Below are 14,225 nucleotides of genomic sequence, written 5' to 3'. Positions count from 1 at the left end.
GGCTTCAGACCGGAAGTTAGAAATGATATAACTGTATTCTTGTCAACACACAAACACACACACACACACACACACACACACACACACACACACACACACACACACACACACACACACACACACACACACACACACACACACACACACACACACACACACACACACACACACACACACACACACACACACACACACACACACACACACACACAGGCACATGTTCAGAGTGCTTATATAAGCAGACACACAAGAGTTGCATCACCGGCTAATAAACTGGAGCCCTCCAGTACAGTGAGAGAGAGAGAGAGAGAGAGGGGGAGAGAGAGAGGAGAACCACAGGGTAGAGGACTAGAAAACAGGAAGGAGGTTTAAGACCCAAAACTGTGTACACACACACACACACACAAGTAGGAACACGTAACATATGCACTCAAATCCAACATAGGTTTCCACCAAATATATATAAGAAATACATGATGATACCTTTTCACAAATACACAACTCTCCTTCCGACATAAGCTCACTACCCCTCCCCCTTCTGAGAAACCATGTCACACACACAGAAAAACTCACAATTGCACATGCACACATGTACGTGTGTCCGTACACACACACACACACACACACACACACACACCTCCCCCCATCTTTATGCTAATTTTGCTAGTGAACATGAGCAGACCACTAGTCCCTGGGGAAGAAGCAGGGTCGACTGCCTCTCTCTCTCTCTCTCTCTCTCTCTCTCTCTCTACCATCTCTCCCTCCTTAACCCCTGTTATCCTTTCTCTCTCACTCAGTTCTCCTTTTCTCTCCCTCCCTCCCTCTCTCTCTCTCCCTTCTTTTTTCTCCTCTTTGTGACCCCCCCCCCCCCCAGTGCCCCCACCCCACCACACTGTTTCCTTCTTTTCTCCATGCACCTCCTTCCACTCCCCCTCCCTCCCTCCTCCCGCTCCCCCCAGTAGGGTGTCAGCAGCTTGCAGAAGCTGTTGCTATGGAGACAGGTCCTATCTGCACTCTGTCCCCCTGGCATCCCCCGCTCCAGGAGCACAGAGAGAGAGAGAGAGAGAGAGAGGGAGAGACAGAGAAGGAGAGAGAGAGAGAGAGAGAGAGAGAGAGAGAGAGAGAGAGAGAGAGAGAGAGAGAGATAGAGAGAGAGACAGAGAGAAAGCAAGGACACAAAAAAAGAGTGCCAGAGCAGGAGAGAGTGAAAGAGAGAGAGAGAGAGAGGAGATAGAACAAGTACAGAGGCAGGAGTGAGAAGGCAAGAGAGGAAGATGGAGAGAGTGAGTTAGAAGATACCGTACATAAGAGTGAGACTCAGAGCAGAAAAAAAAACACTACCTGGGGGGGGGGGGGGGGGGTTATGAGAAAAGGAGAAAAAAACGAAGCAAAGGATAGTCAAGAGAAAACGACACGGCAGGGACAGATCTCTGTTCACAATAAATCACTCTGTCACAATATTGTTCCAGGCTATGTACGGTCAAATATCTCGTTGCACATTCACCAGTTCACTGATTGAAAGTATGCAGATTGAAAAGTATGCAGAGCATGCACTTGGCATCAGCGACAATACCAGGTTCTGTATGCACCCCAGCACTTTTCTAGAATCAACTGGCCTGTGGGAAATGTTTAGCGGTTTTTCATTTTAGTATACTGTAGGTGCTCACATATTTCCTACATTCGCCAAACCATTTTGCCAACCTGCAGTCTGAGGGATGTGAGCACGGTGCTTGGAGGAGGGCGTCAGCTAGCCTCTATCTCACAGAGTTCGGTATGAAAATCCCACACACAATGTCTGTAGTGTTGAGACGGGCCGCCATAGGACACCATGGCTTAGAAACAACAACAACAGCCTGCAAGTGCGTCTATTGGTCGGTAGCATTGTGTCTCAATGAAACCTTCACACAGCGTACATTATTTCCAGACCTTGTGACTATCAAAGAATACTGCACAATGCAGCTTTAAGACTCTTGTCTGTGGAACTGCCTGTGCCCGTGTTGTGGCCTAGGATTGAAATCCCACAAGAGTGGCTCCTGTGCCTCACCTCCACGGTCTCACTCTGAGCCGTTATTGCGGCCGTCTCGGTGAAGAGAGTAAAAAAAAACAATATGAAGGGGCCTGCATGGCCCACTGCCCTTTCCAAGAAATCCTGCGAAGAGGCTGCCGTTCTGAAAAGATGTTTTTTTTAATGTAGCAATGTGCAAGTATGTGTGGGTTAGCGACAGCAGCCCATCATTCAGTTTGAGAAAATATAGTATAGGGTTTGTTCTATATACATAATATGTTCAGCCAACTTTTGCATTCAGCATGGCATATCGTCGCTGTCAGGCAGAAACCTCTCCTATCTCCATAATACGTATGTTTTTTCGTAAACACCCTACTTGATCATACTACAATGTGAAAAAAAATCACACCCTGTGTGAAGGAAGCGGTGCCTTTGGGGCGGGGCGTAACTCATTTCAGTTCGTCCCTATTGGTGGTCTGAGTCCACTTACCAAATTTGTACTTGGTAGCATGCTGCAAACTGGAATGATGGCTGTTTAAAGGCCAGCCAATGGGCAGACAGAGGGGGCGGGGCTTAGGTAATTACAGTTCGTCCCTATTGGTGGTTTTAGTCCATGTACAAAATGTGTACTACGTAGCATGCTGCAAACTTGAGTTATGGCTGTTTAAAGGCCAGCCAATGGGAAGACAGAGGGGGCGGGGCTTGAGCAATTCATGCTGGTCCCGTATTGGTGGTCTAAGTCCACATACCAAATTTGGACTTGGTGGCATGCTGCAAACTGGAGTTATAGCTGTTTAAAATCCCGTGCTCATCCCGTGCTCATACGGGCGGACGTTCCTGGGGGTCCCTGGACCCCTCTTTGATAACCGGTGGCACGTGTGGCCAATGAGAGGAGAGATGACATAGGCAATCTCCAAGTCCGTGTGTGTGTGTGTGTGTGTGTGTGTGTGTGTGTGTGTGTGTGTGCGTGTGTTTGTATGTGTTGCTTCTTTGCCGTGCTCATCCCGGGCTCATACGGACACACAGACACACAGACAGACACACAGACACACAGACACACAGACACACAGACACACAGACACGGTGTCAAAGCCAAGTGTAGAGCGGTTGGCACCGCTAAAAAGTAGATCTCCAAGCTTGACGTGTTTTGAGCTTGTCGATCTGCTACTTTTGCTACATTTGAAATTTAATCCTTGTGTACAATTCTATTTGGTTCCATTTGTACACTCTGAAGAGTTAAAGACACTGAGGTTTGTAAGGTCAATGCTGAGCAAACTTCGATAGCGTTACCAAAACCCAACTGTAGATGAGCCAGAGGGACAGGAGTCAGTTACAACATGGAGTTAGCCATCACTTGTGATTGTCTAATCCAGGGTTTCCCAAACTGTGGTGCGTGCACCCCCTGTGGTGCGCGAGCGCCCTCTAGGGGGTGCGTGACATGAAAAGGCTAATGGTGGTGCTATGGTGTTATTTTAAATATATGAACATATATCCCAATATATGGTAAGTATGTGCAGAATATATGCTGCATATATGCCATATTCAGGTTCATATATGTGCATTTATGTGAATTTATAGGATATATATGTCTCATATATAGCTTACATATGTCCACATATATGGATATATATGTACATATATGTAGAGACATATATGCAGGCGGACAATTTTGAATGATATGTCACATATATGATCAACATATATGTTGCATATATAAAACTATAGGTTCATATATTTCTATTCCGTGGGGGGGGGGTGCTTCAGCTAGGTCGAGAGGTAACAGGGGGTGCACGGCCAAAAAAGTTTGGGAACCGCAACACTACAAAATCTGGAGTGTGAGTGTGTGAACTGTGAGTGTAAAAATGTACCAACCTCAATGTCAGAGTTAAATAACACTACAGTATGTGCACTAATTCCCAAAGAATACTAAAGTCATGGTAATCAAAATAAAACGGTTCTTAGTTGAGAGAGATTGTTATCTATCTCTTATAACAAAGTATGTTTTAAAGTATTTCCTCTAGGTCAAACAGTGGATGTGCACAAAGGACATTTTTGCTCACTTAACTTGCCTCAGGCGTAGAATCAATACTCAACTTGGAATATACAACCCTTGATTACCCAGGCAAGCACAGGATTTGTTAAACTGCAAGACAACTCAAACCATTAGGAAAAATCTGACCCACCTCTACCGCACGTTGAGACTAAAGTTACGTCCACTACTGTCCACAATGAATAATATTTCAAAAATAAGACACGCGAGAGAGTGCTATACCATGGTTTTATAAAACTGACAGTTCCCTTTCCTGACTCTGATTGGCTAATGGCTAAGTCTGATTGTAAAATACTCGATAAACATACACCGGAACCACATGTATCAGTATCACTGGGCCAAAGCATTGGTGTAGGGAGACATTGTTCTTATTCTCCATTGTTCTTAATTAACTATTAAGAACAAAATCTACTTTTTTGGATGGACTGATCTGTCTATGAATCACTCGGGTGCAGTACGTTAGTCCGACAGCGCATTCCTCCGACAGCGCAGCGCTCCGACGTTTCCAATACTAAACCCGAACCAAACCCGCACCCTAACCCTAACCGCACGCCACATATTGGAGAAAAGGTCTGTCGGATTAACACATGCCTCCCGAATCACACACCCGTCAGGACTGCATTTGCAGATGTTAAATTGTTAAAAAATGTAAAACAGCCAGCACTCAATTAATGCCCTTTCATTGTTTTATTTGTGTCACCCAGAAAAGCAACGGACGCGCTTCGACCAGATCGTCTTCCTCAGCGTTAAGGAAGAGGGCATTCGGTTTTCTTATAGTTCAAAATGGAACACAGTATAGCCAAATGTGGGTAAATATACCGTAGAATCGACCATTCTGTCCAGTAGGAATAATGATACATATGTAAAAGGTTTGCAAAGGTTTCCTTGGGTAAGGCAGCCCCATTGCCACCAATCCATAAAGTGGTTGTACTTTTGTAACATGCTTTTGGCCTTCCTGTTCGGTCTGAACAAAACAAATAGTAATAAAATAAAATAAATTAACAATTTAACGGCTAGTATTAACCGCTTACCGTTTTCTTAATGGTTACCGGTTAAATGGTTTATCATTAACATCCCTTGTTCGGTTCAATGAGATACAGTGGTGTAATAGTTGCCCTCATAATAAACAGGGAACCCCAGACCTGCCGATCTTCTGTTTCTGCTCTCTCTATTGATTCTCAAAGTGGGGTCCTTGGGGGTACCAGGGGGTCCCCAGCAAAATGTGTTAATAAAGCGTCACAATCGTTTTGTCCCCTTTATCCATATTTTAAACTTTGGCTATTCAAAAATAGAAGATCTACAAGCTCATAGCACGGCACGAGTGCCGCGGCCAAATACATATCAATTTGGGGGACCTTGGCACAAAAAAGTTTGAGAACCACTGCTCTATATGACATTAGTGACTCTACAATTCGCCTCTCAGCAAGTAGTTTTGTTTTTATTTCGGGGTGGGAGGGGCAGGCAACACTTTCCTGTTGTGTTGTGTTGTTTAAGCTGCTTTGATGAGGCACGGAGCCAGAGGGGGCTCTCTCTCTCTCTCTCTCTCTGGTCTGGTTGAGCACAGAGAAGCTGAATTTACCCATTGAAACCGGGAAAGCATCCCGTGTTTGAATCTGTTCCACAGATAACTATTGTGAAAATAGCAGATCTACAAGCTCACAATGTCTTGTGAGGCGTTGTGAGCTTGTAGATCTGCTATTTTAAAAACTCTCTCATATTATTTGACATTAATTTTGGGGGTCATTGGCTTGAAAAAGATTGAGAACCACTGGTTTTGAAGGCATTCTAAAAATTAAAAGGAGTGTATTGTTGGCTTAGTATGTGCATGCGTTGTGCAGCCCGATTTCTACACCTTCACCTCAGCTGTAGGCTGCACTAGCCCTCCTGTTTTCGTACCTTGAGGGGCGGGTTTAACATCTCCGGCGAGAGAATGCGTGTGATCCCATTGGTTCACCGATCTGTCCGTCAGCCCCCGCCCCGTCAACACAACATTACGAGCAACGCCCACTGCACTCTGGTTGGTTGGGGAAATGAAACACTTCCTATATCGGGTACACCGACGTGCTGGTCCAGGCTTTTATTTTTTAGCAAAACTAAACAATAAAAGCCTGGAGATCGAGGCTACCTCAGCTGTGACTACCTGGGGAAACGCCACGTCAGAAAACAGGAGACTAGCGAATTGATTGGTCGGTATTGCTGGATGGTCTATATCAGTGGTTCTCAAACTTTTTCCTGTCAAGGACCCCCTTGTATTTGGTCGCGGACCCCCCCCCCAAACTCAAAATAATTTGTTCCAGGGACCCCACGAAGCAAAGATTTGAGTTACAAATGTTCGCTTTTACAAATATTCTTGATTTTTCAAAAATAGCAGATCTACGAGCTCATAGCACGGCACTCGGTGAGCTTGGGCTTGTAGATCTGCTATTTTTGAAAAGCCAAAGTATAAAATATGGTTAACACATTCCCTGCCAGAGGTTTTTTTAAACAGGGTACAGCCAGTGCCAGCGTTTTTAACGATTTTTTTGCCTTTTCAAGTAGTCACAAAATATTTTCCGTGATCACCGTCCTCACGGTGATCCCCTCATTACACACACAGGAGTCTCGTTGAATCGAGAAAAAATCCGTTCCATAATTGCAGCCAGTTGAAAATAGCATGTTTCACCAAAAATACTACGTAAAAAAAAAAAAAAGAAGCTGATATACAGGATTTTAAAGTAATAACTTAACGAGTGGGTAAAGTGAATAGAGCAGTAAATCTTCGGATCACGTTATCTTGGGTTCTGGACGTCTTTCAAAAAAAAAAAAGACGGCGGTAAACAGGTGTATTTTAAAAGACGGACATGTCCATCTTTGGCAGGCAATGTGTTAAAATGTGGTTAAAAACATTGGTTAAAATGATTGTGACGCCATATTAACACATTTTGCTGCCCTCCCTCCCCCCCCCCCCCCCCAGGACCCCTGGGGGTCCCCGGACCCCACTTTGAGAACCAATGGTCTATATAGAATACGATTGATCTGCGTCCCAACATTGCCCCAACCCCATCCCGCCCCCTCCATCCATTTACCTCTCGTCCAAGCATCACCACCACCCTCCCACCACCCCACCCATAGGACCTACCGGACAGATCAATAGTGCTCAACACATTATTGACCCCTGCCTGGTACCTCTCACAGGGATAAAGACAGAGACATAAACACTGGATGGAGAGAGGTGAGAGGAGAGAGAGAAAAATTGTGTATGTGTGAGCATTTCTGAGTGTGCATTTGTGGCAGTGTGAGAGAGAGTGTGTATGTGTGTGTGGAGTCTCTGCATTCAATTGCGTGCGCGTGTGTGTGGATATGCTATGCATTTATGTGGTGTCTGCATTTGTGTAGGTATGTGCAAGTCCAGCTGCAGTCCCTCACGGGTGTGTGTGTGTGTGTGTGTGTGTGTGTGTGTGTGTGTGTGTGTGTGTGTGTGTGTGTGTGTGTGTGTGTGTGTGTGTGTGTGTGTGTGTGTGTGTGTGTGTTAGAGGGGGTACTAATCTACATTCTGGTTCACACTGATATGTACCTCATCACCGTCTCCTTGACCTGCTGTCCTTAGCTCCACAACGATAGAGAAGAGAGGAGAGGAGAGAGGGATGGGGGGGGCAGAGAGGAGGAGGGAGGAAGGATAGAGCAAGGGAGAGAGAGAGAGGAAAAGAAAAGCTGACGGTGGTGATGTAGCTAATTTATCAGCCCAGTCAAAACAGTGCGTTTCGCTCCAGAGCAACAGGACACGGCTGCTACACTCCACATCACGTCTGACAGACGAACGAACACACACACACACACACACACACAGCCTAAAAGCCCAGCTGGTACTTGAGTCTGGCACGGTATGCATACTACACACACACACACACACACACACACACACACACACACACACACACACACACAAACCAATAAAGCTGCTGCCAAGGTAGGACTACTGAACCACACAAATGAAAAAACAGGAAGACAGTACCAATACACACTGTAGACACAACTTCCACTTAGCCAACACTCCGGAGAGAAGGCAGACAAGCCAAAACAACAAGACAAGAACAAGAAGGAAAGGAAAGAGAAGCGCTCTGCGCCAGAAGAGAACGTCCACAAGTCAACGTCACAACGTCAACTCGACCGCAAGTTGTTTGTCATCATCAGATCGTCTCCACAGTGAAGAACGTCACGATGAAAGATGAGACATGGCACTACTGGAAGAGTGACGCGTCATAAAGGTCATGAGTCATACTCAAACACGCACTCTCATTAGCTCATGGTATGCAACTCAGCCTGCATGTCTGCCCGGCTTGATTTGTACCAAAAATAGTCCATCTATACAAACTCACACCGTGTCACTGCACGTGTTGTGAGCTTGTAAATCTGCTATTACTGGCATGCGACACCAGGGTGCACCAAAGTGTATATCAGGCTTCAGGATGTCACATTCAGATTGTGATGTGGAATACTGAAAGCCAGACAAACAGGTGCTGATATTGTTGGCATTGCTGAGCAATGCCTGTAAACGTAGCTGTTCCTATGCACAGTATTTAATATTTAGGGCCGGGGCGATATGGACACAATCAAATATCACAATATTTCTGTCCAAATGCCTCGATATTCAATTATATTGTGGGGTTGTCTGTGTTGGTGCTTTCACAAAAGTATTTACCGTACACAAGCAATAGTCAGTAGTCACGTAAGTTGAGAAAATAGAAGAAACGAGTGGACGGATGGTCAAACAGACGGCATTTTTTGCCGAGACAGTTTATTCATGTTCAGCCATCACAATCTCGTAGACATATAAACCATTTATTGCACTGATGTTACACCTGTATTTGTGTAACATCCAGATGAGAGGAGGCCTTTTCTCTCTCTAGTTCAGAGTGTTCGAACTCTATTTTCTAAATAGCGTGACTCTTCCTTCTTGTTTTCATGTTATCCACACCGCTCTCTCCTCCTCACCGACACTAGGCATTGTGGGTAAACAGCTAGATTAGCCAATCAATCTTCTCTGGGGAATAGAGGTGGTGGTGGTGGTGCATGTGTGGTGGCAGCAACGAGGGGGAGTGGTGGGGGCGAGGGGGGGGGGGGGGCTAGTCAGCGAAGAGATAGGGAGAGGGGGGTGAGAGATAAGGTGGATGAGAGAGGAGAGGGAGGGGGTGGACTGCTATGTCGGGTGAAGGAGAGAGTAAGAGATATGCTGAAGGAGGGAGGCTAAAGAGCATGTGCAGAGAGGGAGAACTCAAGAGGGAGCGAGAAAACGCAGGGGAGAGAGAGAGTGAGAGAGACAGAGAGGGAAAAAGAGAGAGGGGGGAGAGGGAGAGAGAGAGAGAGAGAGAGAATGCAGGGGACAGAGTAAAAGAACTCAAGAGGGAGAGAGAAAATACAGGAGAGAGCAAAGATGCAAGGGAGAGAGCAAGAGAGAAAACACAGGAGATGAGTGAGAGAGAAAATGCAGTTGGCAGACAGAGAGAGAGAGAGGGGGAGAGAAAATAGGAGAGAAAGAGAGAATGCAGGAGACAGACAGAGAGAATGCAGGAGACAGAGAGAGAAAACGCAGGAGACAGAGGGAGAGAGAGTGAGAGATGTGTGCACCACCAGCACCACAGATGCAGATGTGGGGGTGTCAAGCAGAAACCGCAAGCTGTGAGAAACAGCGCGGAGAGGCTTGAGTTGCACAACATGCACAGCGGAGAGGGAGAGGGAGAGGGAGAGAGAGAGAGAGAGAGAGAGAGAGAGAGAGAGAGCGAGAGAGCGTGGGGACGAAGGAGTGAGAGAAGTGACAGAACCACAGCGGCAGATATGTGGCCAAGGGAGGGAGTGACAGAACAGGAACAAGGGGAAGGAAAGAGAGGGAAAGAAGAGGGGGAAAGAAATATGAGAAGCAGTCCAGGAAAGCCAGGAGGATTTTTAACAAATGATTTTAAACACAGATGGTAATGTAAAGATGCATAGTATCAAGTTCAGAGAAGAGAGGAGAGGATGCAGTGAAGATAAGGTGAAAAGAGAAGAAAAGAGAAGGAGCTGGCAACAATCCAGCTGTCTACACAGTAAACTCTTCAGTGTTAATTTATCCATTTGTAACTCTGAGAGTGTACAAATGTAGACAAATGGATACAAATGTAGCCAAATGGATCCTTACAGGTCCATTTGGTTACATTTGTATACTCTGAGTTAAAATAACGCAGAGGATTTTACAGAGTATCCATCAAGTCCATCAGGGTCTGTGTAACAACAGCCTTCTTGGGCACTGACAGCATTAAAAGCAACTGGATACTTATGAGCAATAATAATTAGCCTGAGCCTTGACACCGAGCAGCTCTCCAGTTACACAGAAATAACAACAGTGAGGGAACTCCTGCTAACGTGCTGCACTTCCTAGCGCGCCCGCTGGCCCTTAGCTTACACGTACAGCGTAAAATCCTCACTGTTCAACTAAGGCTGGACAAATGTAAAATGTTACATTTGTGATTTGTCCACTCTCAGCGTTACCGCTGGGTAACTGACTGGTCCATTTGGTTACATTAGTACGTTCTCTGACTTGGAAATTAAAAGGGATTTGTGTAGAAAATCATCTACTTAAAAGTATTTCTGGGGTCATTTTCACTACAGAATCTGTCAGCACCACTGCCCTAAACATGTAATGTTGTTGTTGTTGTTAGGAATAAACACAGAGTTACTGTTTCTACACAAAAAAGAGGTGGTGAACCCAGAGGTAAAAAATAAATTCCCTTTATTTTTTTACCAAATGGGTTCCCAGATTTCACATCTTCTCAGCCTTTTATGTAGCCTGGTATCCAGCCTGCTTCGCTACGTTCGGCGGACTTTTTTTTCTCTCTTCGCTTCTCAGTCTGGAATGCCTCCTATCTCCAAGGGAGGCGGGACATGACAAACGTTTCGAATCGTGCCGTGGCTTCTGATTGGTCTGTGGTGCGGGGCGGGGCAAAAAAAACAGTGTGATCGTTGTGATTCGTCATTCGTTTGAACAACATCCAATCAGCAACGACGTTGCCTAACGTAACATATGTAGTTCCAGTGTAGTTCTGCAAAACGAGTCAATGGGGTGCATTCCAGACTGATAAGCCGAGAGAGAGAAAAAAGTCCGCCGAACGTAGCGAATCAGGCTGGATCCCAGGCTACCTTTTATGTGCACCCAACAGTTTTTTAAGTTGCTTGATTCAATATTTAGATTATGATGTTTGATCAGACACACCCCCTCATAACCCCATTCAATTTCAGACTCATTGAAAACACACGTCCCTGCTTCTGGTGACTGATATTGTCCTTCTAATGCATGAGGAGACCAGCATTTTTTTTTAAAGTTATTTCATTATGTTAATATTTTCTGTATTGTAATGTTGCATCAAGTCCATGCATGAAATCCATGAAATTCAAGCATGAAATAATATCTAATAGAAAAATGACGGTCTCCTCGTGCATTAGGACAATATCAGTCACCAGAACCAGGGAAGTCTGCTTTCAATGAGTCTAACTTGGTTAACGTGGCGTTTTAAGTTGAATGGGCTTACATAGGGGCAAATGAAAATGAAATATCTAAATATTGTATCAAGCCATTTAAAGACTGTCTGGGGTGGGGTTTACATAAAAGTCAGAGTAGACGTGAAAAAGTGTTTTAAAGTGAAATATCCCTTTAACACTGAGGGTTTTACTGTGTAGAAAGAAAGCATAGCCTCCTTGACTGTGCATAAATAAACCTTTAGCTCTGTGTAAACCCCAGGCACAGAAGACTGAGATAACACACCTCAACATGTTGACTCGCAATCATCCTAAAATAAGATCGGGGGTGTTCTTTCCAAGTGAGGTGAAATGCGTTTTTTTTCCTCTTCTCTCCTCTCTCCCTAGCCACAGTAAAATCCTGAGTGTTCATCAGTACAGGTCCAGTTTTACACTCTCGAGAGTTTAAATGAACGCTCAGCATTTTGCAGTGTGCACGTCCTCTCAGCAGCTCCGTCTATTGGAGGCGGGTGGCAGAGAGGACCTGCGCTCCGAGAGCAGCCTGAGGGGGATGGAGCCAAAATTAAACTGGTTCCATCTCCTCTGTTTTATCACTGTTAGAACCAGACAGCCAGCACCATGTAGCACACTGATCTACATGGACACACACACACACAGCACCATGTGGCAATCTGATCTACATGTATACACACACACACACACCACCATATAGCACACTGATATACATGTACACACCATGGACTCACTCACACACACACACACACACACACACACACACACACACACACACACACACCATGTGGCAAACTGATCTACATGTACACACACACACACACCATACTGATATACATGTACACACTATGCACTCACACACACACACACACACACACACACACACACACACACACACACACACACACACACACACACACACACACACACACACACACACACACACACACACACACACACACACACACACACACACACACACACACACACACACACCATGTGGCAAACTGATCTACATGTACACACACACACACACCACCATATAGCAAACTGATATACATGTACACACACACACACACACACACACACACACACACACACACACACACCATGTGGCAAACTGATCTACATGTACACACACACACACACCACCATATAGCAAACTGATATACATGTACACACACACACACACACACCACCATATAGCACACTGATATACATGTACACACTATGGATTCAAACACTCACACACCATGTGGCAAACTGATCTACATGTACACACACACACACACACCATGTGGCACACTGATCTACCTACACGCACGTTGCGCACGCACTCATACGCACAGCACCATGTAGCACACCAATATACATGTGTACTATGCACGTACTCACACACGAACCACGTAGCACATTGATCTTTATGCACGCACGCACGCACGCACGCACTCACACACACACACACACACACACACCAAATCACCATCACACTGATCAACAAGTACGCACGCGCTCACACACAGCACCCTAGCACACTGATGTACATGTACACACACACACACACAGAACCATGTATCACACTGATCTACATGTACGCACGCACTCACTCACACACACACACACACACAGCACCCTAGCACACTGATGTACATGTACACACACACACACACAGAACCATGTATCACACTGATCTACATGTACGCACGCACTCACTCACACACACACAGCACCCTAGCACACTGATGTACATGTACACACACACACACACAGAACCATGTATCACACTGATCTACATGTACGCACGCACTCACTCACACACACACAGCACCCTAGCACACTGATGTACATGTACACACACACACACACAGAACCATGTATCACACTGATCTACATGTACGCACGCACTCACTCACACACACACAGCACCCTAGCACACTGATGTACATGTATGTACACACACACACACACACACGGAACCATGTAGCACACTGATCTATTTGTATGCACACACTCACACACACTCACACACACACACACACAGCACCCTGATGTACATGTACACACACACAGAACCATGTAGCACACTGATCTATTTGTATGCACACACTCACACACACACACACACACACACACACAGCACCCTGATGTACATGTACACACACACAGAACCATGTAGCACACTGATCTACATGTATGCACACACACACATGCGCGGTTAACTAGCGCTCTGGCACCGATGGTGTGAAAGGCCCCCTCTCTGGGCTGGCTGCCAGAGCTGCTACCCCCCACCCCACCCCAAACACACACACACACACACACACACACACACACACAACCCCCCCAAATCCCCGGCTTAGCCCCGGCCCAGTGCTGGGATTACCGGATTAGAACTCTATTCCATTATCTCCCCACACTACACACACACACACACACACACACACACACACACACACACGCACGCACACACACTTTCTTGGCCATAGTGGAGACAGGCTAAAGACAGATACACACAATGTCAGTCACAACACATGACATTCATATATACACACACTGGCTGTGGCAACAGACATGCATCACCACACACATGCAAATTAATACACACAAACACACACACACACACACACACACACACACACACACACACACACACACACACACACACACACACACACA

General features: G+C 45.7%; 1 protein-coding gene across 4 annotated transcripts in view; it reads right to left on the bottom strand.

Moving 5' to 3' along the window:
* Nucleotides 1–14,225, bottom strand: part of LOC311036615 (single-stranded DNA-binding protein 3) — a 51,001-nt gene that overhangs the window by 23,610 nt on the left and 13,166 nt on the right. The gene's annotated exons all lie outside the window — the stretch shown is intronic.

The sequence above is a fragment of the Gymnoscopelus microlampas genome (assembly GCF_963454915.1).
Source record: "Gymnoscopelus microlampas genome assembly, chromosome: 20".
Classification (NCBI taxonomy): Eukaryota; Metazoa; Chordata; class Actinopteri; order Myctophiformes; family Myctophidae; genus Gymnoscopelus; species Gymnoscopelus microlampas.
The sequence above is the reverse complement of the archived record's forward strand: the minus strand, read 5'-3'. Positions and strand labels throughout refer to the sequence as shown.